This window comes from Acinonyx jubatus, chromosome A3 (assembly GCF_027475565.1).
Source record: "Acinonyx jubatus isolate Ajub_Pintada_27869175 chromosome A3, VMU_Ajub_asm_v1.0, whole genome shotgun sequence".
Classification (NCBI taxonomy): Eukaryota; Metazoa; Chordata; class Mammalia; order Carnivora; family Felidae; genus Acinonyx; species Acinonyx jubatus.
Genome location: NC_069388.1, coordinates 51,765,836 through 51,778,515, shown reverse-complemented (window position 1 = coordinate 51,778,515; position 12,680 = coordinate 51,765,836). Strand labels below are relative to the sequence as shown.

At 35.1% G+C, this 12,680-nt stretch overlaps 1 pseudogene; it reads left to right on the top strand.

Moving 5' to 3' along the window:
* The first annotated feature begins 3,946 nt into the window (after window positions 1-3,946).
* Window positions 3,947-4,702, top strand: LOC106977292 (general transcription factor 3C polypeptide 6-like; annotated as a pseudogene).
* Window positions 4,703-12,680: the final 7,978 nt, after the last annotated feature.

The window sequence follows — 12,680 nt, the reverse complement described above, 5'->3', positions numbered from 1 at the left end:
CCTTGTGCTCAGTAAGTCTATCAGTACCAGTTTTCCAACAACATTTGCTCCCTTAATATCTTTGTGTCACATTTTGGTAATTATTGTAATACTTCAAACTTCTTCATTATGATTATATTTATTATGGTGATCTGTGATCAGTGAGCTTAAAGTTACTATTGTAATTGTTTTGGAGTGCCATGAAGTGTACTTATAGAAGGCAGTGAGCTGAATCAATAAATGTTATGTGTGTTATGACTGCTTCACTGACTGGCCATCTCTCCCTCTCCTCAGGCCTCCCTGTTCCCTGAGACAAAACAATATTGACATTAGACCAATTAATAATTTTACAACTGCCTCCAAGTGTTCAAGTGAAAGGAAGAGTCACACAACTCTCACTTTAAATCTAAAACTAGAAATGATTAAGCTCAGTGAGGAAGACTATTCAAAAGCAGAGATAAGCTGAAACCTAGGCCTCTGGCACCAAATAGCCAAGTTGTAAATGCAAAGGGAAAGTTCTTGAAGAAAATTAAAAGTGTTTCTAATGAACACTGGATAAGTGCAGTTTATGATAGGAATGTGAAGCAGCCTTATTGCTGATATGGAGACAGTGTTAATGGTCTGGATACAAAATCAAACAGCTAAAACATTCCCTTAAGCCACAGCCTAATCCAGAGCAAGACCCCAACTCAATTCTTTGAAGGCTGAGAGAAGTGAGGAAGCTGAAGAAGTAAGGTTTGAAGCTAGCAAATGTTTGTTCATAAGATTTAAGGAAAGAAGCTTCCTCCATAACAGATAAGTGCAAGGCGAAGCAGCAAGTGCTGATGTAGAAACTAGAGCAAGTTATCCAGAATATTTAGCTAAGGTAATGAACAAAGGTGGTTACACTAAACAATATAGTTTTAATGTAGATGAAACAGCCTTCTATTGGAAGAAGATGGACTAGGACTTTCATAGCTAGAGAGAAGTCAAGCTAGAGAGAAGAAGTCAATGCCTGGCTTCAAAGCTTCAAAGGACAGGCTGACTCTCTTGTTAGAGGCTAATGCAGCTGGTGACTTAAGTTGAAGCAAGGGCTCATGTACCATTACAAAAATCCTAGGGCCTTTAAGAAGTATGCTAAATCTACTCTGCCTGCGCTCTGTAAATGGAAAAACAAGGCTGTGTGACAGCACATATGTTTGCAACATGGTTTACCAAATATTTTAAGCTCACTGTTGAGACCTACTACTTAGGGGGGAAAAAATTCCTTTTAAAATGTTTCTGGTCATTTACAATGCATCTGGTCACCCAATAGCTCTGATTGAGATGTACAGCAAGATGAATGTTGTTTTCATGCCTGCTAACACAACATCCATTCTATAGTTCATGGATCAAGGAGCCATTTTGACTTTCAAGTCTTATTTTTTAAGAAATATATTTTATAAGTCTATATACAGCTGCTATAGATGGTGATTCCTCTGATAGACCCAGGAAAAGTCCATTGAAAACCTTTCAGAAAGGATTCACCATTCTAGCTGCCATTTAGAATATTTGTGATTCATGGGAAGAGGTCAAAATATCAACAATAACAAAAGTTTGCAAGAATCTGATTCTAGTCCCCATGGATAACTGTTAGGGTTCAAGACTTCAGTGGAGGAAATAACTCAGAGATGGTGGAAATAGCAAGAGAACTACAATTAGAAGTGGGGCCTGAATATATGACTGATTTGGTGCAATCTCATAATAAAACTTGAACAGATGAGGAACTGCTTCTTATGGATGTGCAAAGAAAGTGGTTTCTTGAGATGGAATTTACTCATGAAGATGCTGTGAAGATTGTTGAAATGACAACAAAGGATTTAGAATATTACATAAACTTAATTGATAAGACAGAAGCAGGTTTGAGAGGACTGACTCCAATTTTGAAAGAAGTTCCACTGTGAGTTTATAGAAAACATACTTCAACATAATAAAGACTATATAAGACAAACACACAGCTGACATCATACCTAATGGTGAAAAGTTTTCCAAGATCAAGAACAAAGAAAGATGTCCACTCTTAGCACCTTTTCTCAACATAGTACTGGAAGTCTTAGCCACAGCAATAAGACAATAAATAAATAAATAAATAAATAAATAAATAAATAAAAATAAAACAAAAGACATTCAAATTGTTAAGAAAGAAGTAAAACTGTCACTATTTGCAGATGATATACTACATATTGAAAACCATCAAGACTCCACTAAGGAGTTATTCGAATAAATAAATACAATAAAGTTTCAGGATACAAAGCTGAGATGCAGAAATCAGTTGTGTTTCTATACACTAATAATGAACTATAAGAAAGAGAAATTAATAAAAACAATTCTATTTACAGTTGGATCAAAAGGAATAAAATACCTAGAAACAATTTTTTTTTAATTTTTATAATGTTTATTTATTTCTGAAAGACAGAGAGAGACAGAGCATGAGTGGAGGAAGGGTATAGAGAGAAGGAAACACAGAATCTGAAGCAGATTCCAGGCTCTGAGCTGTCAGCACAGAGCCCCATGTGGGACTTGAACCCATGAACAGTGAGATCATGACCTGAGCTGAATTTGGACGTTTGACTGAGCCACCCAGGCACCCCTAAAATGGGAAAAGGAATAAATTTAACCAAGGAACTTAAAGACCTTTACTCTGGAAACTATAAGATATTGATGAAAGAAATTGAAGACAACACAAATGAATGGAAAGATATTCTGTTCCCACAGATTGGAAGAATTAATATTCTTAAAATGTCCATACTATCCAAAGCAACTTATATATTCAGTGAAATCCTTATTAAAATACCAATGGCATTTTTCACAGAACAGAACATATACTCCAAAAATTTCTATGGAACCGCAAAAGATCCCAAATAACCAAAGCAACGTTGAGAAAAAGAACAAAGCTGGAGAAATCAAATCCTCTGATTTCAAACTATACTAGAAAGCAAGTAGTAAAACAATATGGTACTGGCCTAAAAACAGACATACAGATCAATGGAACAGAATAAAGAGCACAGAAATAAGCCCACACTTACATGATCAATTAATACATGACTAACAAGGCAAGAATACACAGTAGGAACAAGACCAGGGCATCTGGGTGGCTCAGTAGGTTAAGCATCCAACTCTTGATTTTGGCTCAGGTCATGATATCATATTTTGTGAGATCAAGCCCTACATCAGCACAGAGACTGCTTAGGATTCTCTCTCTCCATCCCCCCCCCCACCCCTCTCCCCTCTATGCCTTTCTCTCTCTCTCTCTCTCTCTCTCTCGCTCTCAAAATAAATAAATAAACATTTAAATATATATTTTTAAAAAAGGGAAAAATACCATCTCTTCAATAAATGGTGTTGGCAAAACTAGACAGCTACATGCTAAAAAATGACACTGGGGCCACTTTCTTATACCATATACAAAAATAAATACAAAGTTAATTAAAGACCTAAATGTAAGACCTGAAACCATAAAACTCCTCACAGAAAATATAGACAATAAACTCTTAAACACTGGTATTGGCAATATTTTTCTGGATCTGTCTCCTCAAAGCAAAGGAAACAAAAGCAAAAAATAAGGAATTGGGACTACATCAAGCTAGAAAACTATTACATGGTGAAGGAAACCATCATCAAAATGAAAAAGCAACCAACAGAATGGGAAAAGATATTTGCAAATGATACATCAGATAAGAGGTTAATATTGAAAATATTTAAAGAACTCACAACTCAACACACATAAACACACACACACACACACACACACACACACACACACACACAAACTAAAAAGTGGAAAAAGGACCTGAACAGACATTTTTCCAAAGAAGGCATACAGATGACCAACAGGCACATGAAAATGTGCTCAACATCAGGGAAAATCCAAATCCAAACCACAAAGAGATATCACCTGACTCAGTCAGAATGGCTAGGATCAAAAACACAAGATAGGCCTCTACTCAAGATGGTAGCCCTGGAGAGCATGGCCACTGATTCAGAGGTCCCAAAGAGGTGCAGGATTAGGGTGGCCACTGATGAGAGGAGCTGGGAGGAGAAGGAAGAGGAAGAAGAAGAGGTAGAGCAGTTGGTTTTGGTGGAATTGTCTGGAATTATTGATTCAGACTTTCTATCAAAATGTGAAAATAAATGCAAAGTTCTAGGAATTGACACTGAGAGGCCCATTCTTCAAGTGGACAGCTATGAAAAATAGTATGGAGAGTATGAAGACACTCTTGGGACCTGGATCGTATCTGAAGAAAATGTTGAATATGATGATACAGAGGGCAATAAAAAAAAAAACAGTGCTAAGATAAAATGCCATACAATGAAGAAACTCAGCATGACAAGGACTCTTCTGACAGAAAAGAGGGAAGGAGAAGAAAACAGGTGATGTGGAATGGCTACAAATCAAGGACAACGATTTCTTCTATAGACCCAACATGATTTTAGCTTTCTGCATGAAAATGAAGATAATGAGCCTTCAGCCTCAGACAAACCTTTGGAAGTGGAAGAGGAAGAGATTAAAATGAAAGATAATTCAAACCTGAGTTATGAACAGGGGAAACCACTGAACTTGGAAATAGAGAAGCCTGGTCCTCTTATTGATATCCCTTCTTCTGAGACAGAGGTTCTGTCTCATAAAACTCATAAACTCATAAAACTCACTTCTATTGCCTTAGAAATCACTCCTAGAAGAAATGTTTCTTATAACAACTACTAATGAACTTTTTGGAGTTTTTATATAAAATTATCGTGTAACTTTCAGTTTTTTACTATTTTACTAGTTTTGTTGGCTATACACACATTTCCAATATAGCACAGTTTAATATACCAGAATCATTAAGGATGAGATATGAGTTGAAAGTTTAAAATTTGGTATAAATGACTATAGGGACCCATCACTGATAAGTCCTTTAGATTGGAAGTTTTATTAAGGTAAGTGTAAAAGTTTTTTTGTTTTTGTTTTTGTTTTTGCTTTTGTTTTTCAGCCATCACAAATCACCATGAACTTAGTGGCTTAAAGTGACAGAAGTGTATTATCTTGCAGCTTTGTAGGTCAGCCATCTGACATGGGCTGGGCTAAAATTAAAGTGTTGACAGGACTTCATTCTTTTCTGGAGGTTGGGAGTGGGGGATTATATTTCCTTGTTCATTCAGTTGCTGGCAGATTTCAATTCTTTTCAATTGAAGAATCAAGGTCCCATTTTCTTGCTGTCATCTGAGAACTGTGCCCAGCTTCTAGAGCCTGCCTACATTCCTTGGCTCTCTTCAAAACCACTAATGGTCAAGTCTCTCTCACTCTTTGAGTGTCTCCTGTTTCTTCCATCATCCTATCTCTGACCCAACTTACTAATTACCTCACTCAATATCTGTTCTTTCTTTTTTGGGTTTGTAACAAAATCCCAGAATTATTCTGGTTAGCGATGTGTATATGTGGTCACATGGCTAAGTTCTGGCCAGTGACATGGAATTATAAGTATTGAGTGATAAATGCTTCTGGAAAGCTGCCTTAAACTTTAAGGCATGAAGGGAAATGGGCCAGTTCATCTTCTCTTTCTTCTTGCTGAAACATGAACGTGGTGGCTAGATATTCAGGAGGCTTTTTGGACTATAAAGTAACCTTGGAAATAGAAGCTATGAATGGCAGAGCAATAGATAGAATATTGGACTCTGTAGTACTTGGATGGCTCAGTCAATTCAGGGTCCAATTTTGATTTCAGGTCAGGTCATGATCCCAGGGTCATGGTATTGAGACTCACGTCAGACTCTGCACTAAGTATTCTCTCTCTCCTTTTGCCCCTGACTTCACTCTGTATCTCTGAAATTAAAAATAATATTAACAATAATAATAATAGTAATTAATAATAATAATGGATCTTGATATGATAGTGCCCTGTACTGACAAGAATAAAGAAGGTTAATAATAACCTTTAATAGATTAATAATAATCTTTTTCTTCCTGGTAAAATGACTTCAAGATTACCTTTTGGCATTGTTTTCTCTGGAAATCTACTAGATAAAATAACAATAGAATGTCAACTGCGATGTCAGGCAATAGTGTTTATAATTAAAAATATCCCCTTATTGGTAAACTGTATCTAGACCAAGAAGGCTATGACAACTCTGCCTATTGGAAAATATGGACTTTGGGCTTCTTTAAGTGCTGTGTTTCTTATTACAAAAATCCCTGGAAACTACACTCATGGATGTTACAAGAAATATTGGTTCTTGAGGAGACTGAAGTTTCTAAACCAGTGTGGCTTGTGCACCCACACAAATCATCTTGTTCCCTTACACCTGAACTGACAATTGGGTGCCAGAGTAGAGCCTCCTATTGCAACAAGCCTCAAGCTGCTGTGCTGGTTCCTATGAAATTAAGTGAGCCTGGTGCCGGGTTCAGTCCCATGAAACCTATTGGGTACTGTAAGTGTGAATACCATTACAAACCTGTGACTACTGCTGCTGTTCAGGTAGATAAGGCACTGCAACTACCTACTTCTGGCCTTTTATGTGAGAGAGAAGTAACTTTTCTCTTCTTTAAGTCACTCTGTATTAGCCACACATAACCCTACTTAATTCATTATGCATTTTGAAAAATAGAGAAAAGTCCAAGGAAGTAGAATGGAAGATTCTTGAGATTTGTAATCTTGCAAAAGGAACTGATCTAGACTGCAGTGTAGTTCTACCTTATTGGGGAGTAAGGTTAGGAATTCCCTGAGCCTGCACCAATGGCTTAACACAGTTTAGGACGAAAGCGTCCAAGAATAGACAAACAGAGAAAAAGTGCCCCCAGCATAGAACAAAAGCAGAAAGCTGTTTCCACAGGATAAAAGCATCTGAGAAGTGGTAAACAGGGCAATAGACCACAGCAGAGCAGACGGGTGAAATTGCCTGGAGCTAATTAGCAAAAGAAAAGTGCTTTCTTGACCCTGAGGTAGCATGCTTTATCTATCTTACCCCCTAGGCAAGTTAAGATAAACAGACAGGATGACTGGTGCCTGCCATAAACAGCCATCTGCTCAACACCAGGGTTTTGTTTTGTATTGACCCAAACCCTTAACACCACATATCTTCAAAACCCCCTTTCTCTCACACACTGGAGTTAATGATCATTGTTTTATTGACTCTTTCTGAACATCCATCACATTTGTAAGCCTTCTGATCCTAATAAATAAGGAGCAAGGACCCATACTCAGGGTTCTTGTCTCCTCCCAGACATTAGCCTCTCTTATATTTAATTCTGCATCCGCTGTCTTGCTGGACAAGAGAGAATTCCATACTCAAAGTCTGCAACATACCTTACATTGAAGAAGTTAATAAAGTCTTATATTCTGAAGAAGAAGAAGAAAAAAAAAAAGACAAGATATAAGTGTTGGCAAAGATGTGGAGAAAAAGGAACAGTCATGCACTGTTGGTAGGAATGTAAATTGGTACAGCCACTGTGGGAAACAATGTGGAGGTTCCTTAACATATTAAAAATAGAGATACCATATGATCTAGTAATTCCACTTCTGGATGTTTATCCCAAGAAAAAAAAATGCTAATTTTAAAAGATATGTGCACCCCTGTGTTATTGCAGCATTATTTATAATATCCAGAGTATGGAAGAAATCTGTCTATTGATAGATGAATGGATAAAGAAGATTATATATATAAATATATTTATATATATATTTATATATATAATGTATATAATGGGATGTGTATACACGCATATATACACATTACATTATATATATTATATATATATATATGTATTCTGTTTAAAAAAACAGAAATAAAATCATAAATACAGAGAACAACCTGGTATTGACAGAGGGAAGGAGGGTGGGATGATGAACCAAATAGGTGAAAAGGATGAAGAGAGACAAACTCTCAGTTATAAAACAAATAACTCACAGAGATGTAAAGTGCAGCATAGGGGATGTAGGTAATATTGTAATAACTTTGTATGGCAAAAATGGTAACTACACTTGTGGCGAACATTTTATAATGTATATAATTGCTAAATCACTATGTTGCACATCTGAAACATAATATTGTAAGCTAACTATACTTCAATTAAAATTTAAAAATATGTTTTAAAAACAGAGAGACAAGTCCAGTATTTGGATATGAAAACATTATATATAGCAAAATTCTTTGGAAGAATATACCAAAATCCAAAATCTGTCATTCATATTATCCAGGATACAAACCAAACTACTCAACATAATTAATAATGAAAAAAAAATGTGAAAAATTCCCAGTAGAAAAGATAGTAACAGGAAATAAACTGTAGGTGACCCAGATGCTGCCATTAGCAGACCAGGACACTAACATACCTATTTTTAACTATGTTTGACTACATAAAGAAAATATGTCATACTGGAAAGATAGGAAATTCAGCAGAGATAACAATTTAAAGGGAACAAGTAGAAATACCAGAACTATAAAATACAATGTGTGCATTTTTAAAAAAATATTGGATAGAGTAAAAGTACAATAGAGATGACCCCCCCCACACCAAAATTCCAAAAGTCAGTGAACTTAAATGTATCTCAATAAGAATGATCTATTCTGCAATACTAAGGGGATAAACTGAAAATACAACTAGAATCTTAAGAATCTGAGGAATCAATTTCAAAAATCTTCATGGAGACACAGATGTGGAAAAAAGAGAGATTGGGGCAGAAAACAATTTTAATAATGTAAAATTTCCTGATACCATACACAAAATTAATTTGAGATAGAACTAAATGTAAAAGCTAAAATTGTAAAGCTTTTTAAAGAAAATATTAGAGAAGATTCTTTGGAGCTATAAAGTCTTAGAGGAACAAAAGAAACTAAACAAACTAGAAACTAAAAAAAACTACTCAACTACTTTAATAAAACTAAAGAGAAAAATTAGATTTGATCAGAATGAAAAACTCCTGATCTTCAATAAATAAATAGATATATAGGGGCACTTGGGTGGCTCAGTCTGTTAAGCATTTAACTCTTGATTTTGGCTCAGGTCATGATTTCACAGTTTGTGAGATCGAACCCAATGTCAAGCTCTGTGCTGACAGTGTGGAGCCTCCTTGGGATTTTCTCTCTCCCTGTCTCTCAGCCCTTCTCCCACTCATGCTCACGATCTTTCTCTATCTCTCTCAAAACAAATAAACAAACATTTTTAAAAAGGTAAAATAGATATATAAAGAAGGTCTACAACAAAATAATTTTTTTAAAAACAAGTAACTCATCACAAATGGAAACAAAATTGAATGTATATTTCACAAAAGAAGACATACTATTTTTTTTAAAAGATTTTCTTTTTTTAAAGTAATCTCTACCCCCAACATGGGACTGGAACTCACAACCCTGAGATCAAAAGTCACATTCTCTATTAACTGAGCCAGCAAGTACCCCAAAAGAAGACATACTATTAATCTTTAAGCACATCAGCAAAATGAAAAATAAAGTCACAATGACACATCTCTACATAAAGCCAGAATGGCCAAAATTAAAAGGAAAATATATATATATATATATATATATATATATATATATATATATATAGGATATGAAGCAAAATCTTATACATTGTTGGTGGGAGTGTAAAATGGTACCTCTACTTTGGGAAATGATCTGGCATTAAAAACAAAATCTAAGTATACATTTTCTGTGACCCAGAAATACCACTTTTAGGCATTTACCCAAGAGGAATAAAAACCTGTACCCACAAAACTAGCTGTTCATAGCAGCTTTATCCATAATAATCAAAAATTGAACACACCCAGATGCCTATCAATAGATTATCAACTGTGATATATTCACACAATGGAAAATTACAGCAAAAAAGGAGCACATTGCTTATTCAGTCAGCAACGTTAATGAATCTCAAAAAAAAAATATGCTGGGTGGAAGTACATACATTGTGGTTCCATTTACATGAAGTTTTAGAATAGGCAAAATTAATTCACAGTAGAAGAAAATTTAGAACTTCACTTGTCTTTTTGGAACAATGGCAAGGATTGATTCAGAAGGGGTATAAGAGACTTTCTGGGGTGCAAAGTAATGTTTTATATCTTGATCAGGGCCTGGTTACACTGGTCTTTGCTTTTACCAAAAATCAGCTAATACACTCTCAAGATTCATGAATTTCAGTGCATGTAAATTTTACCTCCATAGGAAAGGAAACAACTGTAAATAATTAGTGAAATCTAGTTAATGATATGTTTGTTCAGGGGGAATTGTACTTATGTCATTTATTTTCAAATGCATCAAACAAATGAGATAAATTGATGAATAGGTAGAAGATAGATATGATAAAAAGAAATGTTCTGAAAGAATCTAAATTGTGGCTATACAAGTATTAACTTTGATATGTGTTTCAACTTTAATGTTTTTTTGAATATGTTCATAATATAATGTTAGGAAAAAAACATAAGGAAAAATGTCTTCTGCTACTACCAAGAATAACAATGGTTTCACAGAATGACTTTGACACCACCAATAGAGGGTGACCCTAAAATACATTACTCATCACTGTTATACTTTTAAAAACTATGATGAGGCTATACAATTATATAATTCCCATATAACTTCTTGTTTCAAATATATGAAGATTTAGTCATCATGTGCCATTTATCGTAAGGATAGAAGGAAAAAACTTGGCATTTGCTAGCAATTGCATTTGAATCTAATTGATTTGTTTCCAAGTGATTAATTTGAGTGTTATTGTCAGCACATGGAGGTCTATTCTAATGCACTCAGGTCTTCATTTACTTTGAGTCTCAATTTTCCTTCTGTAAAAGAATAAGGCAGTTCAGCTCAACTAAATTTTTGACTAGTAGTATTCCAGGCACAGTGCTAAGTGTGACTAGATAAAATTTATGGAATGTGATCTTTCCCTTCACAGAGTTGACAGGCTAATAGAAAAATAAACATATGATCTGTTGACCATCAATAGGTAGCAGTAAGTGCCATGGGAAAACAGCCTGGAAGAGGGACATATCACTCTGGCTGCATGTAGACAAAAGATCATGGAAGTTTCTCTTGGATTCATGTCTGAGCTGGATCTAAATGAAAAGGGGTTAGCCTTATACAAGGTGACCAAGGTGAAGACGGTTTCACTGAAAAATTTCTGGGGACTGTTGGTGAGGACTGTCAGGAAGATGATGAAGTTGGATGTCTCTTCCACATGTATCTCTATGAAAGTGAATTTTTACCTGCCCTTCCAGCCCTACCTACAAAGGCATAAATTGGCTTTAGCTAAAAATGGATCAAGAAGTAGAATCTGCACCTTAGTCTATGATGTAGTTCATGTAATATATGAGCTTCTGAAGCAGCCCTGAGGTTATTAGCAAAACATTTCTTCAACATTAGGTAAGGAAATGGTCAGGAACATTTATCCACCACAATAGTTGTGTAATTAACTGCTATCAGAGGCTGGAACATCAGCAGTTCAACAGTGAATCAAGCAGCAATAACAGAAGTTACAGCTGAGGTAGCAATTACCTACTGTATACTGATCACCAGTGGGAAAATATGTGTTGCACTTAGTGTTTTAAAAAATACTGCTCCAATCTTTACATTCCTATGAAATCAACAATAACCTTGCACATTTTTTATTTCCATTTTAGAGGAAAATAATTAAAACTCAAAAAAGGCAAAATAATTTTCTGAAGTTCCCATAACTAGCAAATATCATCTAAAGTTGTGTGGTTTGACTTCAAAACTTTTTCTATCCTGAAAAGCAGTAGGATCCCCAACTTAACTGATTATCAAAATCACCAGGAAGCCTTCAAAAAAAAATTCTGCTTTCCTATATACCTATAAACACAATGAACAAGTGGAATCTGAAATTAAAATCACAATAACACATTAGTACCCCTAAAATAATACAGATATAATAAAAAAAAACATGTACAAAATCTATGGGATAAAAACTGTATAACTGATGAAAGAAGTAAGTAAATGGAGAGATATCCTATGTTCATGGATAAGAAAAGAAGACTCAATATTGTCAAGATGTCAGTTCTTCTCAATTTGATCTATACAGTCAATATAATTCCAGTCAAAATCCCAGAAGTTATTTTTGGGGATGTTGAGAAACTGATTCTCAAGTTTATATGGAGAGGCAAAAGACCCAGAAAAGCCAACACAATATTGCAGGAGAGAAACAAAGTTGGAGGACCTACACTACTCAACTTTATGACTTACTATAAAGCTACAGCAATGAGACCAAATGGTATTGGTGAAAGAATAGATAAATACATTAATAGAAAAGAATAGGGAGCCCAGAAAAAGACCCACATAAATGTAATCAACTGATAACTGATCTTTGACAAAGGAGTAAAGGCAATGTAATTAAGCAAAGGTAGTCTTTTCAACAAATGGTCTTTGAACCCGCTCCCCCCCCCCAACACACACACATGAATTGTAGTCACAGACCTTACACTCTTCACAGAAATTAGCACAAAATGGATCCCAGGCCTATATGTAAGACACACAACTATAAAAGTCCTAGAAGATAACAGAGGAAATTTAGGTAACCTTGGCTATGAAGATGACTTTTTTATATACAACATCAAAGACACAATCCATGAAAGATATAATTGATAAGCTGTACTTTATTAAATTAAAATTTGCTGCCCTGCAAAAGACATTGTCTAGACAATTAAAAAAAAAACACAGACTGGAAGAAAATTTTTATGAATATGTGGGGGGCCGGG